Genomic DNA, 20,038 nt, shown 5'->3' on the forward strand with positions numbered 1-20,038 from the left:
ATATTTCACCGATTGCCCCCCCACCCCCACCCCGGCAGCTACCAGTTTGTTTGTGCCTGCGTGGCTCAATCAGTTAAGTGTCTGACTTCAGCTCAGGTTATGATCATGTGGGTCGGTGGGTTTGAGCCCTGCATGGGGATCTGTGCTGATGGCTCAGAGCCCTCTTCAGATTCTGTGTCTCCCTCTCTCTCTGCCCCTTCCCTGTTCATGCTCTGCCTCTTTCTCGAAAATAAACACTTAAAAAATCTTTTCAAAAGAATCTGTTTCTTGGTTTGTCTACCTTGTTTTTTTTTTCCTTTGTTTCATTTCTTAAATTCCACGAGTCAATAATATGGTATTTGTCTTTCTCTAAAAATGTCGTTTACATTCTCTAGTGCCATCCATGTTGTTGCAAATGGCAAGATTTCATTCTTTTATATCGCTAAGTATTTCATTACATATATAAAATACGTTATATATATATGCACCATATATAATAAATATATAACATATAAAATATTTTACATATAATTATATGTCATACTCATATATATATAATATATACCACTTCTTCATCTATTCATCTACCAAAGAACACTTGGGTTGCTTCCATATCTTGGCTATTATTATAAATAATGCTGCAATAAACAAAGGGGTGCATGTATCCCTTTGAATTAGTGTTTTTGTATTTTGGGGGTAAATACCCAGTAGTGATTACTGGATCATTGGGTAGTTCTGTTTTTAACTTAAAAAAAAATTTTTTTTAATGTTTTTATTTGTTTTTGAAGACAGAGAGAGGCAGAGTATGAGCAGGGGAGGGGCAGAGAGAGGGGGAGACCCAGAATCTGAAGCAGGCTCCAGGTTCTCAGCTGTCAGCACAGAGCCCGACACGGGGCTTGAACTCATGGAGTGTGAGATCATGACCTGAGCTGAAGTCGGATGCTCAACCGACTGAGCCACCCAGGCACCCCTATTTTTAACTTTTTAAGAAACAGTCACACTGTTTTCGACAGTGGCTGCACCAGTGGCTGCGCAGTACATGAGGGCTCCTTTTTCTTCACATTCTTGCCAACATTTGTTTCTTGTGTCTTTGATTTTAGCCATTTTGGCAGATGAGATGATACCTCATTGTAGTCTTGCATTTAGATGATGATGAGTGACACCGAATACCTTTATGTGTGTCTGTTGGTCCTCTATATGTCTTTTTTTCTTTAGAATTTTTAAACGTTTATTTATTTTTGAGAGAGAAAGAGCATGAGCAGGGGAGGGGCAGAGAGAGGGAGGCAGAAGGTCTGAAGCAGGCTCTGTGCTGTCAGCACAGAGCCCAATGTGGGGCTCCAACTCACAAACCATGAGATTATGACCTAACAGACTATGACACCCAGGCGCCCTAGGTCTCCTGTGAAGAAATGTCTGTTCATGTCTTCTGCCTGTTTTTAAACTAGATTATTGTTTTGGGGTATGGGGTTGTATAAGTTCTTTATATATTTTGGATACTAACCCTTTATCAGATATGTCATATGCAAATATCTTCTGCCATTCACTAGTTGGCCTTTGTTTCCCTCACCGTGCAGCTTTTTGATGTAGCCCCAAGAGTTTATTTTTCCGCTTGCCTCATGAGATATATATAGAAAAATGTTGCTATGGCCGATGTTAGAGAAATTACTGCCTATGATCTCTTAGGATTTTTGTGGTTTCAGGTCTCACATGTAGGTCTTTAATCCATTTTGAGTTTATTTTTGTGTATGAAGAAATACATTGTGTGGTCCAATTTCATTCTTTTGCATGTAGCTGTCCAGATAGCCCAACACGATTTGTTGGTCTTTTTCCCATTGTATATTCTTGCCTCCTTTGCTGAAGATTAAGGGACTATACAATCGTGGGTTTATTTCTGGGTTTTCTATTCTGTTCCATTGATCTATTGTCTATTTTTATGCCAGTATCCTACTATTTTGATTACTACACCTGTGTAATAAAAGTCTGGAATTGTGATACCTTCAGTTTCATTTTTTATTTTTCAAGATTGCCTTGGTTACTTGGGGTCTCTTGTGGTTCCATACAAATTTTAGGACTGTTTGTTCTAGTTTGAGTTGCTATTTTGACAGGGATTGCATTAAATCCGTAGATTGCTTTGGGTAGTATAGACATTTGAACAATATTTGTTCTTTCAACCTATGTGCATAGACTGTCTTTCCATTTCTTTGTATCCTCAATTTCTTTCATCAGTGATTTATAGTTTTCAGAGTACAGGTCTTCCACTTCCTTGGTTAAATTTATTCCTAGATATTTTATTGTACTTGGCGCAACTGTAAATGGAATTCTTAATTTCACTTTCTGCTGCTTCTTTATAAGTGCATAGGAATGCAACTGATTTTGTATCCTGTGTACCTGATTTTGTATCCTGTGTGTACACACTGATTTTGTATCCTGTGACTTTACCAATTAATTTATCAGTTCTGGTACTTTTTTTGGTTTATGCTTTAGGGTATTCTATATACAGTACCATGTCATCTGCAAAGAGTAAAAGTTTTACTTCTTCCTTACCAATATGGATGCATTTCTATTTGTTGTCTGATTGCTGTGGCTAGGACTTCCAGTACTATGTTGAATAAAAGTGGTGAGAATGGACATCCTTGTCTTGTTCCTGATCTCAGGGGGAAACCTTTCAGTTTTTCACCACTGGGTATGATGTTAACTGTGGGTTTTTCATAGATGGACTTTATTATGTTGACATATGTTTCCTCTACACCTACTTTGTTGAGGGTTTTTGTCATGGATGTTGTACTTTGTCAAATGCTTTTTCTACATCTATTAAAATGATCATATGGTTTGTATCCTTTCTCTTACTGATGTGATCTACCACAGAGATTGATTTGTGAATGCTGAACCCACCATCCTGCCATACCAGGAATAAATCTACTTGATCATGGTGTTTTTTTTTAATGTATTGTTGGATTCAGTTTGTTAGTATGGAGATATTGGCCTATAGTTCTCTTTTTTTATGGTGTCTTTATTTAGTTTTGGTATCAGGGTGATACTGGCTTCATAGAATGAATTCTGAAGTTTTTCTTTCTCTTTTAGTTTTTGGAATAGTTTGAGAAGAGTGGGTATTAACTCTTCTTTAAATGTTTGGTAGAATTTGCCTGTGAAGCCGACTGGTCCTGACTTTTGTTTGTTGGCAGTTTTTGATGAGTCATTCAATTTCCTTGCTGGTAATCAGTCTGTTCAAATTTTCTATTTCTTCCTGCTTTAGTTTTGGTAGATTATATACTTCTAGGAATTTATCCATTTCTTCTAGGTTGTCCAATTTGTTGGCATATAATTTTTCATAATATTCTTTTATAATTGTTTGTATTTCTGTGGTGTTGGTTGTTATGCCTGTTTCATTTGTGATTTTGTTTATTCAAGTTTGTTTGTTTGTTTGTTTTTGAAGAGTCTGGCTAGAGGTTTATCAATTCTGTTGATCTTTTTAAAGGACCAGCTCCTGATTTCATTGATCTGTTCTATTTTTTTGTTTTTGTTTCTATGTCATCTATTTCTGTTCCAATCTTAATAGTTCCTTCCTTCTGTTGGTTTTAGGTATGTTTGTTCTTCTTTTTCTAGCTCCTTTAGGTGTAAGGTTAGGTTGTTTGAGATTTTTCTTGCTTCTTGAAGTAGCCCTGTATTACTATACACTTCCCTCTTAGAACCACTTTTGCTGCATCCCGAAGATTTTAGACTGTGGTGTTTTCATTTTCATTTGTTTCCATGAAATTTATGATTTCTTCTTTGATTTCTTGGTTGACCCATTCATTGTGTAGTACCATGTTATTTAACCTCCATATAGTGCTCTTTCCAGATAGTTTCTTGTAGTTGATTTCTAGTTTCATAGTGTTGTGGTCAGAAAAGATGTATATTACTGATCTTCTTGAATTTGTTGACTTGTTTTGTAGCCTAATATGTGATCTTTTGTGGAGAATGTTCCATGTCACTTGAAAAGAGTGCATATTCTGATGTTTTATGATGGAATATTCTGAATATACCCGGTAAATCCCTCTGGTCAGTGGTCATTTAAAGCTACTGTTTTCAGTGTGACTGACTGGCTCAGTGAGAAGAGTATGTGACTCTTGATCTGGGGGTTGTGAGTTCAAGCCCCATGCTGGGTGTAGAGATTACTTAAACAAACATAATTTAAAAATAAAGCTACTGTTTCCTTGTTCATTTTGTTTGGATGATCTGTCCATTGATGTAAATGGGATAATAAAGTCCCTTTCTGTTATTGCATTACTACTAATGATTTCCTTTATGCTTGCTATTAACTGTTTAATGTATTTGGGAGCTCCCATGTTGGGTACATTAAATATTTACGATTGCTATATCTTCTTGCTGGATTGTCCCCTCTATGATTATATAGTGTCCCTGTCTGTCTGTTACAGCCTTGCCTTAATGTCTATCTTGCCCAATGTAAGTATTGCTACCTTGGCTTTCTTTTGACATCCATTTACAAGATAAGTATTTCACCATCCCCTCACTTTTAATCTGCAGGTGTCTTTGGTCTGAAATGAACCTCCTGTATGCAGCATTATTCATGGGTCTTTTTTTTTTTTTTAATGCACTCTATCACCTTATGTCTTTTGACTGGAGCATTCAATTTATGTTCAAAGTAATTGTTGATAGATATGTATTTATTGCCATTTTATTACTTGTTTTGTGGTTGTTTCTACAGATTTTCTCTGATCCTTTTTTCTCTTGCTCTTTCATGATTTATTGGTTTTCTTTAGTGATATACTGGAATTCCTTTCTCTTTGTTCTTTGCATACCTATTACTGGCTTTTTATTTGTGGTTACTCTTAGGTTTATTATAACATCTTATATATATAGTAATCTATATTAAGTTGGTGATCCACTTTGTACTCCTCTCCCACCCCATGTTTTAGGTATATGGTGTCACATTTTACATCCTTTTATGAATCCTTTAATTTTTACAGAAATACTCATTTTTACTGCTCTTGTGTTTTCTACTTTTCATCCTCTCACGGTCTTTCCTTTCCATTCAATGATTTCCCTTTAATATTTCTTGTTGGGCTGGTTTAGCACTTATGAACTCCTTTAATTTTGTTTGTCTGAGAAACTCTTTATCTCTCCTTCTCTTCTGAATGCTAGCCTTTCTGGATAGAGTATTCTTGGCTGCAGATTTTTCCCTTTCAGCACTTTGAATATATTATGCCACTCCCTTCTGGCCTGCAGTTTCTGCTGCAAAATCTGCTTACAGGCTTATGGGGCTTCACTTGTATGTAACTATCTTCTCTTGCTGCTTTAAGAATTTTTTATTACTACTTTTTGCCATTTTAATTACTATGTTTTGTGGTATGGACCTCCTTGCATTAATTTTTTTGGGAAGATCTCTGCGCCTCCTAGACTTGGATTTCTGTGTCCTTTCCCAGATGAAGGAAGTTTTCAGCTATTATTATTTCTTCAAATAAATTTTCTATCCCCTTTTCTCTTCTTCTTCTGAGATCCCTATAATGCAGATGTTACTACACTTGATGGAGTCAGAGTTCCCTACAACTATTCTCAATTTACCTAATTTCCTTTCCTCTCCTTTGCTCAGCTTGGTTACTTTCCATTACTCTTCCAGGTCATTAATTTGTTCCTCTGCCTCAACTAGTTTGCTATTTATTCCATCAAGTGTATTGTAATTTCATTTATTGTGTTCCTTTTTTTTTCTTTAGTGTTTTTTTTTTTTTTTTTTTTTTTTTTTTTTGAGAGAGACTGAGCAGGAGCAGGGGAGGGACAGAGAGAGAGGGAGACACAGAATCCAAAACAGGCTCCAGGCTCTGAGCTGTCAGCACAGAGCCCGATGCAGGGCTTGAACCCACGAACCCCAAGATCATGACCTGAGTCGAAGCTGGACACTTAACCAACTGAGCCACCCAGGTGTCCCTCATTTATAGTGTTCTTGATATCTGGTTCTGTCTTCTTTGTTAAGTGTCTCATTCGCTGATGTACTCCACTCTTTTCTCAAGTCCAGTGAGTTATCTTAGTGATCATTATTTTAAATTCTTTAGCAGGCACATTATATCCATTTCACTTAGTCTTCTGTTGTGGTGTGGTCTTGTTCTTTCATTTTGGACATATTTCTCTGTCTCCTCATTTTGTTAACTTTGTTTCTCTGTGGTAAGAAGGTAAGCTACATCTCTTGCTCTTCACGTTAATGGCCTTATGAAGAAGAGGTCCTATAATGTCCTGTGTTCAATGTCCCCTGTTCCCCAGGGCCTGGTGCTTCAGGGAGTATCTCCCATGTGTGTTGCATGTGCTCTGCTGTTGAGAACCTGGCCTCTTTTTCCTTCAATCCAGTTGTCTGCAGAGGCTCTCTTTGCCTGTTGTGGGCAGTGTTTGATCCCGGGTGGGGTGGGACACATTTTAACAAGGTGTGTGGTGGTCTGCTTGCAAAATGAGATGTGTCACTGCTGCCGGTAGAAGTGAGGTCCCACAAAATGCATGCGTCAGGAGACAAGGTGTGGTGGGGTCTGTGCCAGTCTTCTGGGGGAGGGGGCCTGCAGTGCCCAGACTGAGCCAAGTGTGACTGGGAAGGGCGATCTGCCAAAGTACAGGGATCAGGCTTGGTGTAAGCAAATTAGGTAGTGAGTGTTGGTGCTATGCTGGTTCCTGCAGGTGGCACTGTGTTTATAATGGGGGGAGTGTGCCAGCTCCTTTGTTCCTGTTGGGGTCTCTCTGTGATCCCTGCCTCTCTAGGCCACACTTCCTGGCTCTCCAAGAGCCCGAGCCTGCTGATTTTTAAAATCCCAGGCTTTAAGTCCCACCGGTAAAATCCCAGGCTCTAAGTCCCACCAGTCGTAAGAACTCACAAAATGCAGCTCCTCTCGCTTTCAAAGCAAATGCTATGGGAAAATGTCTCCCCTGTGTGGGCTCTCTGGTGTGAAGCTCTCTGTTTTTTGCCCTTCTTCTTACCACCAGTTCCCTCCCCACCATAGATAGCTGCAGTTCATTTTGCTTCCAAACTGTATCTCTGCCCTCCCTACCTTCTCTGATGGGGCCTTCTTCTTCCACACCTTTAGCTGTGGAATTTGTTCTGCCAGTCTCCAAATCATTTTCTGGGCCATTTACACTGATGTGAGTGTTATCTAGTAGTAACTCTGGGACAAGGTGAGCTTAGGGTTCTCCTACTCTACCATCTTCCCAGCCAGCAATAAAGTATTTTTTAATTTAGCAATGTAGTTTTTTAGACCTATGCTATTGCACACTAAATAGACTATAGTACAGTGTAAACATAACTTTCATATGGATTAGGAAACAAAAAAATTCATTTGGTTCTTTTTATTGCAATATTTGTTTTATTGCAGTGGTCTGGAACTGAACTCACAATGCCTCCAAGGTATGCCTGTAACTACATTAATGCATTTAACAGACTGTAACTTTTTCCCCCATCATTTCCTTTCACTATCTTAATGCTCTTCCTTTTATCAGTTTACTTTTATTAGATGAGTGGTCATCAATGAACATCTAATCCTGAAAAGCTGAGTAAGGTACAACTTAGGGGGAAAAAGGCATCTGTTCACTTTTGTGAAACTCCAAAGGCACACTGATTTGCTTTGATTCTAGTCATGTTTTATATTAAATACTAATATTTTGTGATTTTTTAAAACTTATTCCTTCTAACCCTGTACAATCAACCGACTGCCTTAGTCACCAAACCTAGCTGTCTATTTTTCTCTAAAAGTTACGTTTTTATAACATTCATGTTTTTCCATCTTATACTTGCTCTATGTACCTACAAACACATGTTTAATCAAATGCTTTACTTAGCAGTTTCAGATCTCTGCATTTAGGAACAAGTCTTATACAGAAGCACTTTCTACACTTTTCTCTCCACCCTGTGTTCTGTGACTAAAGCCAAAGGGATAGGGGAGGAAAAAAAACTTTGGACCACACCATCATTCCCAAATGGATCAAAAACATTAAATGCCCTTCTAGTTACATATCTAATTCATCAACAATTCATCACAAAAACAGGTCACAGCACCCATTAAGTAGAGTATGACAGGGATCCCTTGGATTTCCTCATAATTACAGAGACTACAGCATTGTTTGAGTATCTTAACTTGCAAAAAACACTATGTTATGTGTTAAAGATATAAAGGGTATATAAGACATGGTCCGTGACTTTCCAAGATAAACAGTTTACCACAGAACACCCTTTTGTCCCCCATTCCCACCTCCTGCCTATCCCCCTAACTCTGAGTGAAAAAGCAGGAATATATATAACACCATTTGTATAAAGTTTTCAAACAAATTAAACAGTGTATTGCTTAAAGATACAAATAAGATAAATCTATAAAGACAGACAGGAAATGATAAACATAAATTCTGTATCCGGAGAGGCAGACAGAGGATGTAATCAGGAGACACATACAAGGTGTCAGTAAGGTTTTATTCCTCAGCTTCAGTGGCACATTTGAAGGTGATCATACGGTAATCATTTTATTGTCATGCTTCATAACATATAAAAGAATTTAAGTAATGTACTTAACATAGATCTCATAAAAAATTTTAAAGAAAGCAATTAACTATGAGTATAACAATGCAAATATGAATAAAAATGTGCAATTGCATATAAATATGAAAACACCCAGACACATGTGAAAGTTAGGAAGTATGGGTAAAACAAAGACAAAATATGTATGTTTTAAAATATTGATTTAAAAAAATATATTTAGAATATTGGAAGAGCCTGATACATAAATCTTTTGGAATATAGCTTCCATTCAGTGGTGTGAATAGAAGCAAAAGCATGAGCATTAAGGAATAAAGAAATGGAAACATTGTAGATAACTTGAAAAATAAAAAACTGGCAATAAAAAAGAGAATGTTGGGATAGAGTGGGATGGTGCTCCAGGAACATGATTTCTACTGAAATATAAAAAGCAACAGTTGAGGAGTAATACATTTGACTAAAGGAAAGCACAGTAAAGTCAAGAAACTCTTAAGGAAGGTGTTTAAGGAAACATATAGCAGAGGGCAGGGGACAGTGGAGCTGGAACTATTAATGAGACCAGAAGACAGATAATGGTAACAAGAGCTATTGCTGACTCTTCTGCCCTCAAGTAGCTCAGCTAAGATCTTAGGCTTACTTAGCCAACAGTGAACAAATATCTGCTCCCCCAATACAAACCACCTCTTGAAATGTAATTCCCCCAAAACCCAATCATTTTTTGTTGGTGATACTAGTAAGTGTACTAAGACAGGGACTAAAGCCAGAGTTAGGCAGAGTAACCAGGTACCAGTCTGACAGTACCTGTTTTTCCAACTCTATTCTCTATCTGGGTCACAAGTTAGTGGTCTAACCGCAGAATATATGTTCAAAAAGTCAGATAGAGTCTATTTTGTTGATTCATGACAATTAGGTTTCTTGGCTGGGAAAGAAGGCTATTGATTTGAACCTTCTAAAATTAAGGTCTAGACAATATTCTCAGTTGCATCTGTTTTTCATGATTACCTTTAAAGCTTGGATCTTTGAAAGACAATACAAAAACTAAATATGCTACCCAGGTAACTTAAAATAGGAAACCATTAGCTATCTCAAGATTAAATTCGATTCAAGCATTCACAGATATCCTGCTGTATAAAAGATATTGTGCTGCCAAGATCTCAAAGATTAGATATCTCTTTCCTCAACAAGTTTAAAAAAATTAACGTGAAAGAGAAAGCTGGAAGCAATGGTAATACAACACAGTAAGATATCCAACTATAAAGAGTTACAAACATTGTACAATAAGAAAAATTAACAAGGAAGATTAACCATGAGAAGAGGGATCTTGGAAGAGACAGCATTTATGTGAATCTTGGTAAAAGGCTTTTGACAGGAAAAAAAATCAAAGAACATCTTTAGGAACTAGCCGATATAGGGAACGAACTAAGACCTACTAGACAGGAAAGCCTGAAAAAATAGTCTGGGAACAGAAAATGGAAGGCCTTGAATGTCACATTAAAGCATTTATTTTGTTTTCTAAAGGTAATAACCATAAGGTTCTGAAGAAGAGAGTTACATGATCCAAACTGGCAACACTACAAAGTTAGGTTTTAAAAGACTGGAGATAAAGAAGACACTAGTAACCTATGATAATGATCCTAAGGAAAGATGATGAAGGTCAGAACTAGGGCAGGAGAGATGGAATGGAGGAGGCAGATACAAGAGACACTGCAAAGGTAGAATAACAGGGATTGGCTAACAATTAGATACATGGAGGGAAAGTACAATAATAAGATTATGGTGACAAAGTTTTTTCTGAGGGTTTCTGGGAGAAAGATTGTATTTTTTAAAGTGAACTTCTCTGTCCTTATTTGATTTTTTTTTAAAGATTTTATTTTTATAAAATAATCTCTACACCCACTCCAATTTATAACCCCGAGATGAAGAGTAGCATGCTCTACTGACTGAGCCAGCCAGGCACCCCTGTCCTTACTTGATTTTTGAGAATAGCTGAAATAAGAAAACATTTTCTCTAATAAAAGGACCAAGGTTGTTTTCATTTTCATTCACAAAATTATATAAATTATGCTGTTAAATAAGATGCCTGGTATTAAAAATACTTAACAGTATTGCCTTAATTGCTGTTTGTCTCTACAAGCACACATTCTACAGAAGTCAAAGTACAAGGTAAAGAGTATTTCCCCTAAACAAATAAGACAGCAAAGAAGGATACATGTGTAACTTAAATCTATGCGAAATTTAATGTGTTAAATTCTTGATAAGTCATTCTGCTACACTTTAAAGTGAAAACCTCTAAAGAGATTTCAAAATAGACTGACAAAATAAATTAAGGGCTGTATCACTGGATGAATTAATAATTTATTTGGGCTGTAACAGTAAAAACAAGAAAAAGAGCAGCAGCAGTTTGTTGTTGTCACAACAATCCTACTGATCCTTATAAAATGTTTAATATGTATAGAACTCAATTTATACAGTCTACTTGTTTAGCTCTAGAACTGAATATAACATACAGCCCACTAAAACTGTGTTATGCTTCAGAAAGGTTTGTAAGTTAAAAACAAAAACAAAAAAGGATATGTAAGAAAAATTAAAGTTCGTCTAAAAAATTAATTTTCTTAAGATGTGTAAATCTGATAAAGATGAAATATTTCAGGGGCGCCTGGGTGGCTCAGTCAGTTAACCATCTGACTCTTGATTTCGGCTCAGGTCATGATCTCAGAGTTCGTGAGTTTGAGCCCCGCATAGGGCTCTGCACTGACAGGGTGGAGCCCGCTTGGGATTCTCTCTCCTCTCTCTCTGCCTCTCCCCTGCTATCTTTCTCTCAAAATAAATAAATAAACTTAAAAAAAAAAAAAAAAAGATGAAATACTTCAGCTTCAGTTAAACGGCAGTGCTCCAAAAGTGAAATCCAGACAGTACTGAAATGAGCTAACAATGGGGGAAGGAAAGGGAAGGCAGATGTATCCACCTCTGTTTATGACCTCCTTCTGATTTTTCCAAAGAGAAAAAGTAGAAGTGAGATGACCTGAACCACAAAGACTAAAAAGTAAAAAAGTGAAGACTGAGGTTTGTGGTATTCAAACTGGTCCTGATATCTGAACTAGGGCTTCACACGAGCCACTGCCTGGGTTCTTGGCAAAGCTGAAAGGAAAGCAAAGTTTGTCTCCAGCAGGCATCCATCATCTCATCTCATCTCTACCCTTCTGACAGCAATAGCACTCATTATATCTTCTGATTGCCTTATATGTCATATAAGGCATTCTATACTCATTCTAATTTAAATGCCAAAGAGTAGTAAGTATTCATGAAATGTTTTAAATTTTTTTTAATGTTTATATTTGAGAGAGGGGGAGAGAGACAGAGCATGAGCAGGGGAGGGGCAGAGAGAGACGAGACACAGAATCTGAAGCAGGCTCCAGCTCTGAGCTGTCAGCACGCAGCCCGATATGGGGCTTGAACTTACAAACTGTGAGATGATGACCTGAGCCAGAGTCAGATGCTTAACTGACTGAGCCACCCAGGCACACCTCATGAAATGTTTTAAAGTACTCTTAAAGTTGGGGCACCTGGGTGGCTCAGTCACTTAAGCGTTCAACTCTTGATTTCAGTTCAGGTCATGATCTCACAGTTCATGGGATCGAGCCCTGAATTGGGCTCTGCTGTCTGACAGCACAGAGCCTGCTTGGGGTTCTCTCTCTCACTCACACTCACTCTCTCTCTCTCTCTCTCTCTCTCTCTCTGTCCCTTCCCCACCCATGCTCTCTCAAAATAAATAGATTTAAAAAAAATAATAAAGTAATCCTAAAGTATTAAAAGGCTCAACCCCTTCAAGAATTAGTGACTGCTAAAACTTATTTTCTAAGTATTTTCTAAGTATCTGCTATGTGTCTAGCACTTGCTGTGTGACAGCAGTGTTTTAAAAATCCACCTACACCTGGGTGGCTCAGTTGGTTGAGTGTCCGAATCTTAACTATCAGCTCAGGTTGTGGTCTCACAGTCATGGGATCAAGCCCCATGTCGGGCTATGTGCTGACAGCATGGAGCCTGCTTGAGAGTCTATCTCTCCCTCTCTCTCTGCTCCTCCCCTGCTCTCACGCACACACACACTCTGTCTCTCTCAAAATAAATACTCAAAAAAATTTTTTAACACTTCATTGTAAAGTAGGTTTTGTGATAGATGGCTTTGCCCAACTATTGGCTAATGTAAGTGATCTGAGCACGTTTAAGGTAGCCTAGGCTAAGCTATGATGTTTGTTAGGTTAGGTGTATTACATGCATTTTCAGCTTAATGATATTTTCAATTTATGATGGATTTATTGAGACATTACCCCATCATAAAATGAGGATTTGTAATCCCTACAGTATTCCTTATTTTTTTAAGACCATTTAGAAGGTCACAATCAGCATTTAAAAAATAAAATTGACGAGAAAATATGAGAGCATGTCACATATGGTAAGGTTAAGTATTGTTTCATCAAACTTCAGTATTGTTTATATGCGTATGCATATACAGAACACTGGGTTGAAATGTAAAATGTATTTCTTACTATAGGTTACAAATGAAAAAGTGTACAAGTTCTGCCAGAGTAATGCTATTCCAAGTGTGGCCCACAGATCAGTGATGGTTGGGGAACTGTTACCCGTGTGTGATAAAATAAGAAATTTATGAAAGAATGTAAATCAATTAAGCACACCGAAGTTGTTATAGTAGCAAGACTTTCTCTGTGAAGAAAGCAATCCACTGATTCATATTCAAGCCTATCACACAGACTACTTCGAGTGACACTGCTCTAGAGGATAAAGAGAGTCACCACAGGGCTTCTGATTCAAATCTTAGTTTAGTTACCAAGACCAATCTAATACTTATTAAATAATAAGCCATCAACTAATTGCTACTCTGTACATTAATATGTGACTCCAGTCACTGGGAAGTCAAAAGAAGGAGAAAATGCAGTGTAGCTTCTTCCAGCCACTCTCTTCTCTTTTGTGCTGGTCCTTCTGCTTTCAAGGACCAACTTAAGGTCCACTTCTTCCATCCTTGATGGCCCCAGTTCTTGGAAGTTCATTTCTTGATCTCAGGTCTACAGTATGTGTAATCTATGTCATTGCCTTTGCCTTAGTATGGTATTTGGGCCAAATGACAGTTATGACTAGGTTTTAAGACCCTCATACCTCATAAACATGCAGTGCTCATGATGATGTGATAAAGCAGAGACAGAAACTAGCCCTATGGATGAGATTTAGTTATGAACAGAGAGAAAGGAGGGCATTCCAGAAGAGGAAACCAATGTTAACAAAGACACAAAATGAGGAATTAGTATGGGAAGGCAATGAAAAAAATAAGGAATACTATGGGGATTATAAATCCTTCTCAATTTATGATGGGGTAATGTCTCAATAAATCCATCATAAATTGAAAATATTATTAAGCTGAAAATGCATGTAATACACCTAACCTAACAAACATCATAGCTTGACCTAGTCTACCTTAAACGTGCTCAGATCACTTACATTAGCCAATAGTTGGGCAAAGCCATCTATCACAAAACTTACTTTACAATAAAGTGTTAAATATCTCATATAATTTATTGAATACTATACTGAAACTGAAAACAGAATAGTTGGGAGTGTATCAGTTGTTTACCCTCACTATCACATGGCTGACTGGGTGCTCTGGCTCACTGCCACTGCCCAGCATCACAAGAGAATATACCACATAGTGTTGCCTGGAAAAAGATCAAAATTCAAAATTTGAAGTACGGTTTCTACTGAATGTGTATCACTTCTGCGTCATCAAAAAGTTGAAAAATCCTAAGTCAAACCATTGTAAATTGGGCACCATCAGTACTGGGAAATTATCAGATCAATGGATTACATGCAAATGTATTCTTTACATGTCACTACTCTGACATGCTAGATCCCTAGCACCTACCTCAGTCCTTACAGTCAACACTTAATAATGGTTGGCTAACAATAAATTATATTAGGTAAGGAGATCATATTATGGAGGACTTCTGAAGCCGTCAAGTATTGTTTATATTTTATTCAGCAGGCAATAAACTAGTTTTTTTTGTTTTTTTTGAGAGAGAGAGAGAGAGAGAGAGGGAGGGAGGGAGAGAGGGAGACAGAGAGGAAGGGAGAGAGAAGAGCAAGCAGGGGAGAGGGAGAGAGAGACTCTTAGGCCCCAACGTGGGGCTCAATCTCATGGGGGCTCAATCTCACGACTATGAGATCATGACCTGAGCCACAATCAAGAGGTGGACGCTTAACCAATTGAGTCACCCAGGCACCCCTAAACCAGTTTTGAAGGGAAATATGATATCTCAGGGCAGGTCAAAGTGGGAATATACAAGATGAATGTGAAGAAACAAGAACAAAAGAATAATACTTTGTAATCCCTTACAGCTATTCTTGGATAAGAATAATTAGCAGGCCGTTGCACTTAAGAGAACACAAAAAGGCAGAAGCATGCTTTTGTAACAGACTGAAACAGAAAATTTTCTCTTGTGTACACACACACACACACACACACACCACAGGATGGTAGTGCTACTAACAACAACAACAAAATGAATACTGTGGTCTTAAAAATGTCAGTTTACCGCAGCACTTCTCAACCTGGGCACTACTCCTATTTTGGACCAGATAAAAATTTGTTGTGGGAGGCTGCTCTCTGCATTGTAGGATATTTAGGAGCATCCCTGGACTCTACCCACTAGATGCCAGTAGTATTCATCTCCATCCTGTTGTGACAATCAAAAATGTCTCCAGACATTCCTGAATGCCCTCTGGGGGGCAAAATTACTCCCAAATGAGAACTATTGATTTACAGAAAATTTTGAACATATATACAAAAAGAACAACGTCTAAAGATGTCTTGACAGAGATATAAATATGTAATTAGAGACTTGGTCCATAGAGAGACCAGACAAATATTAAATCAACTATTAAAGCATTAATGTTAATTTTGATAATCCCTATTGTTTTGGGAGATAACAAAGTATTGACACTTAAATGATATATTATCTAGGATGTGGTTCAAAATAATCTGATTTTCTTCACTTTTATGTATACTTTAAAACCTCTATAATAGTTTTTAAAACACAGACATCATTTATGCTAATAATAAATCAGGAGAATGAATCAAGGAAATAAGATCTTGTTTCTCTATAACTGATAATATACTTGAAGGGCTCAGAACCTGGTGGGGAGGAGTATGAAAGGGAATGTTTCTAAAAGAGGAAAGAAACAGCCTGAAGAAAAACCAGATAAGTGCAACGTCATGAAAAGCACAGAAAAAGAGCTTCAAAGAACTTTAAGTTCTTACAATGCTTAAAAAGAAAAAAAAAAAGAATAAAGTAACTAGTCCTAGTTCTGAAGACTGTATAAATTGTCTTCTATTTGGCAAACATTTATTAGACTACCTACATCTATTCAAGGTGCCATGTCAGAAGCTATAAGAAATACACAGACTATACCTCCTAACAAAGCTTCCACCTTTTAAGATGAAAGAGAAGTACATAATGTTAATATAAAGCAAAGAACCATCATATAGGTACTAACAAACCATGCCAAAATCTGTAACTTGAATTAAGACTATTCCTAGAAAGAAACCAGAAGGGTAACTGTTTTCTGTAACAGGTGTCTACTTACATTTATAACCTTAATCCATTTCGTACATCTTCTCCCTATCTCCTTAATTTTTTTAGCATATGCAAGAATAGATGAACAGGGAACCAGATCATACTTAGTATGTACCAAAAACCACCATAAACAAAAGCAGACATGCTTCTCAATCTTAGCTGTAGAATCCCCTAAAGAATTTTTAAAAATATTGATGCACAGAACCCACTCCTAAGTGCTTATATTAGAATCTTAGAGCATGGGACTTGCACACAGGTATTTTTTAAAAGCTCCTCAGGTAAATTCTAACACGTGGTCAAGACAGATCCATGGACATAAAAAATGGATATAAGCATGTTACTAAAAGCAGTGAAACAGTATGACGATGACAATTAGGCTCTAGTTGATATCAATATTTTAAGTCTTATGATTCCCGATCTATCAAAATAATAAGAAACCATGTTCTTTTTCTTTTTGAAGTTTATTTATTTTTGAGAAGAAGAGAGAAAAAGAGAGAAAGAGAAAGAGAGAAAGAGAGAGAGAAAGAGAGAGAGAGAGAGGAAGAGAATCCCAAGAAGGCTCCGCCGTACTGTCAGCACGGAGCCCAACATGGGCTCGAACTCACAAACCATGAGATCATAACCAGAGCCAAAGTCAGACGTGTAACTGAGCTACCCAGGTGCCCTCAGAAATCATTTTCAATTTTAAAATTATGTAACTGAGAGAATAATAATTAAAATAAAACCTTCAGGATTCCTATACCCATAACTTTTTCAGGACTAATTTGTTTTGAAATTGGTATTATAACATGTAACAATTTCACTTACTATAAAGACATACAGGTTCACATCATTATTGGTATGCTTCAGAGAATTCAGAATTATGAAAAACTAAACTGTAATGTGTTAGAGGAGACACTGACTTTATTCACCACTACACGAGTACTGTTTTACTTGAATTAGTATGGCGATAAATATGGAATTCCAAATAAGCTTAATATAATATTTCATCATTTACTATATTAAGCTTTATGTTATTAGAGCACTGTAGGTCTTGGTTTCACTTTCCATTTATTAGCACATGACTTTGGGCAAATTCCTTAAATCCTCCCAACACCAACACTGCTACTCCTCAGTTTACGTCATCTACAAAATGGGAACGATTCATCTGCTTCTACAGAGTTTTCCTAAGTACCAAATGACAAAATACCTACAGAGAAATGCTTTGAAAATTATAACGTACTGTGAAGATACAAAGCATTATGGTTAAAGAAATCAGAAGTGTACCTTACTCCGCATCTACTATTAAATCCAAACATTAGTTTAATACAACTTTATTATAGTAGGTTAATGGCCCCAAATTCTTTGATATTCTTCCCTCCAAAAAAGGTAGGGTCTATCACTTGGTTAGGGGAGGGCTCTGACTGCTCTAACAGAGAATGCTGGAAGCAATGCTATGCCAATTTCTGGGTCCAGCTTTAAGAGACAGCTTTCACTTCTGTCTCCTCAGATACTTGCTCTTGAAACTCAAACTCCATGCTGTGAGACATCCAAGGCACATGAAGAGTCCATGTGCAGGCGCTCCAGATAACATCCCCAGCTGAACTCCCAGACAACATCAACTGCCATCCATACAAATGAGCCATCTGGGATATCCCACTCGGGTAAGCTTTCAGATGACTCCAAAACCTAGCTGCCTATATAACTACAAATGCATGAAACTCTTAAGTGAGAATCAACCAGCTGACCCCAGGCAGCCCAGAGAAATATAACAGATAAAACATTGTAGTTTGAAGCTACTTTGGAGTGATTTGTTATATAGCAATTGGTAACTGGGACAATAACCAATAGTTTTTTAAAAATGCTTCCTTAACTATATCTAATTTGGTTATCAACTCATATTTAATGGGCACATTTTCCCCTTAATCTCTACAAAAATAATTGCAACTTCATGTAGATAATATGTTAGATATTTTAAGGGAAAAAAAAATCTAATATGCTTGATTTTAGAACTTTACAGAAGCCATTTTGGATCTTTCCCAGTATGTTCATATTACTAAACAAATGACCATAATGATTAATAAAGGTCAAGTGGATATACAGAGTTAAATGCTAGAAAGACATCTTTAAATTGTTTTTGTTTTTCTCATGCATTGTTTTCTTAAAGAACACATACCTACATGCTTACATGCAATTAATGCATATTTAGGTCATTAATAACAAGTGTTGCTTTACTATTATAAGAATCTTACTATCTAATTTTAAAGATATGCCTAATGTGCCACAAAAAAAGGGATACACGTTTCAAGGCAGCCAGAGCAATATGATAAAAGCAAAGCACAACCAACATCACTTTTCAGACAAACTGGTCCAGTACTGTGGAGTCACAAGAAACTATTTAAATCCATCAGAAAGACATTTGACAATGAACCTTAAACAGAATCTGTTAAAATGCAAAATCTGCTCACAGAGCAAAGCCGCAGGGCAAGCCTAGAACAGGTACAGCTCCTTAACAATATCACTTGATATTTTTAATGGCTGCAGAAGACATACAAAACTAAGACTGCTTGCAGATTCGGAAAGAGTAACATCCCTTTCATCTGAAACCCTCAAGGTGCTTAACAAATATTAAATGCCTTCAGGTAAATACTTTGTTAGTGATTATATGACTTGCTTCAAGGTCATAGAATGAACTGGAGAAAAGAATGAACCCGAGAAGTGTGGTCTACAGCTTTATGTATAAATGAACATCAGTGCGATTCAGGGTTCTGAAATTACCAAGGTGGAGTGGAGGTGAAATTAACTTGTCCCGCAACTCCAGGAGAGAGGCCACATTTTAGCAAAAGCTTTTATTTGGGAAAGTCATATTTTAATTCTGATGAGCTTATAGGCTCTTTAAACTCATACTTGGACTTCACTAAAACCAAGTTTGATTGGGACAGAGGAGGGATTGGGAAACAGTCTGAGAGATGGTATCAAAGGCCTGGAATTGTAGCCCGACAGCAGAAAATCCGAAAACGGAGGCCAGAGGAAGCAGGTCAAAGTCGAGTCTAAGTGTCGAAGAAGAACGAGGAATGGTCAAGGCCACCTCTAAGATCGGAAAACCTGAAAAAAACTACACGAAACTCCCTGGGTAACCCTAGGTAGGCGGCGGGAAAGACTCGAGGTTGGGCCCTTCCTCTAAAAGCCGATTCTATGTTCGGGGTTGTTCCACCCCTCTCGGCGGACAGGACTGGTCTCCCGAGTGACCAGCAGCTGGTGAAAGGAAAGGGTGTTCAATGCAGACAGCTTTCCGAGGAACACAGGACAGGACCCAGACCCACACTCACCGTGGCGCCGGGAACGCTTCACTAACGCCGGCCTCCTCGCCAAAGGCCCATCTTCCACCAACTCGAGGAAGAATTAGCCTTCGCTAGCCCGACGGAAACTAGCCCAGCGCATCCCCTTTTCCCAGTTTGCACTGCGTTGCGACGCGTCGCGTCTCGGACGTCACGGAGGGGAGGGGCTGCGCGCGCGCCCGTGACCGCTTCCTCTTCCGCAGTCCTGCCCTTACCCGGGAGGAGGGAGGACTAAAGGGGAAGTTTGGGATGGGCGGCAAGGGCAGGGCTCAGGCTAGACTAAGTTTCCCTATGCTTGTCTGTCGGTTCCCTGCGCCCTGCATTTGTCGGGCCTAGTTCAGTCACCTTGGTGTTACACGCTTCGTGGGCTTTGCCGCGGAGGAAGCCGGGACTCTTGTGCCTCTTACCTACGTGTTTTTACTCTTCAGATTGGAGATTTAGAATAGAAAAGGGGTTGGAATCCCCTCAAACTCTGGCTGAAAGTTTAAAATTCTCTGAAGCCAAGTCTCTGGCCAAACAAGGAACATAATCCTAAAACATATATATACACATTTAACAAAAGTTAAAGGCCCAGTGTTACAAAAACAAGAGATTTGAACTTTCTTGTA

The 20,038-nt window shown here is 37.9% G+C and overlaps 1 protein-coding gene across 1 annotated transcript in view; it reads right to left on the reverse strand.

Moving 5' to 3' along the window:
* USP8 (ubiquitin specific peptidase 8) overlaps nt 1-19,561 on the reverse strand; it is a 76,706-nt gene extending 57,145 nt beyond the window's left edge. The window contains exon 1 of the mRNA XM_060618539.3: nt 19,422-19,561. The gene's annotated coding sequence lies outside the window, so the exon portion shown is untranslated. The remainder of the gene's footprint in view (nt 1-19,421) is intronic.
* Nucleotides 19,562-20,038: the final 477 nt, after the last annotated feature.

This window comes from Panthera onca, chromosome B3, assembly GCF_046562875.1.
Source record: "Panthera onca isolate mPanOnc1 chromosome B3, mPanOnc1 haplotype 2, whole genome shotgun sequence".
Classification (NCBI taxonomy): Eukaryota; Metazoa; Chordata; class Mammalia; order Carnivora; family Felidae; genus Panthera; species Panthera onca.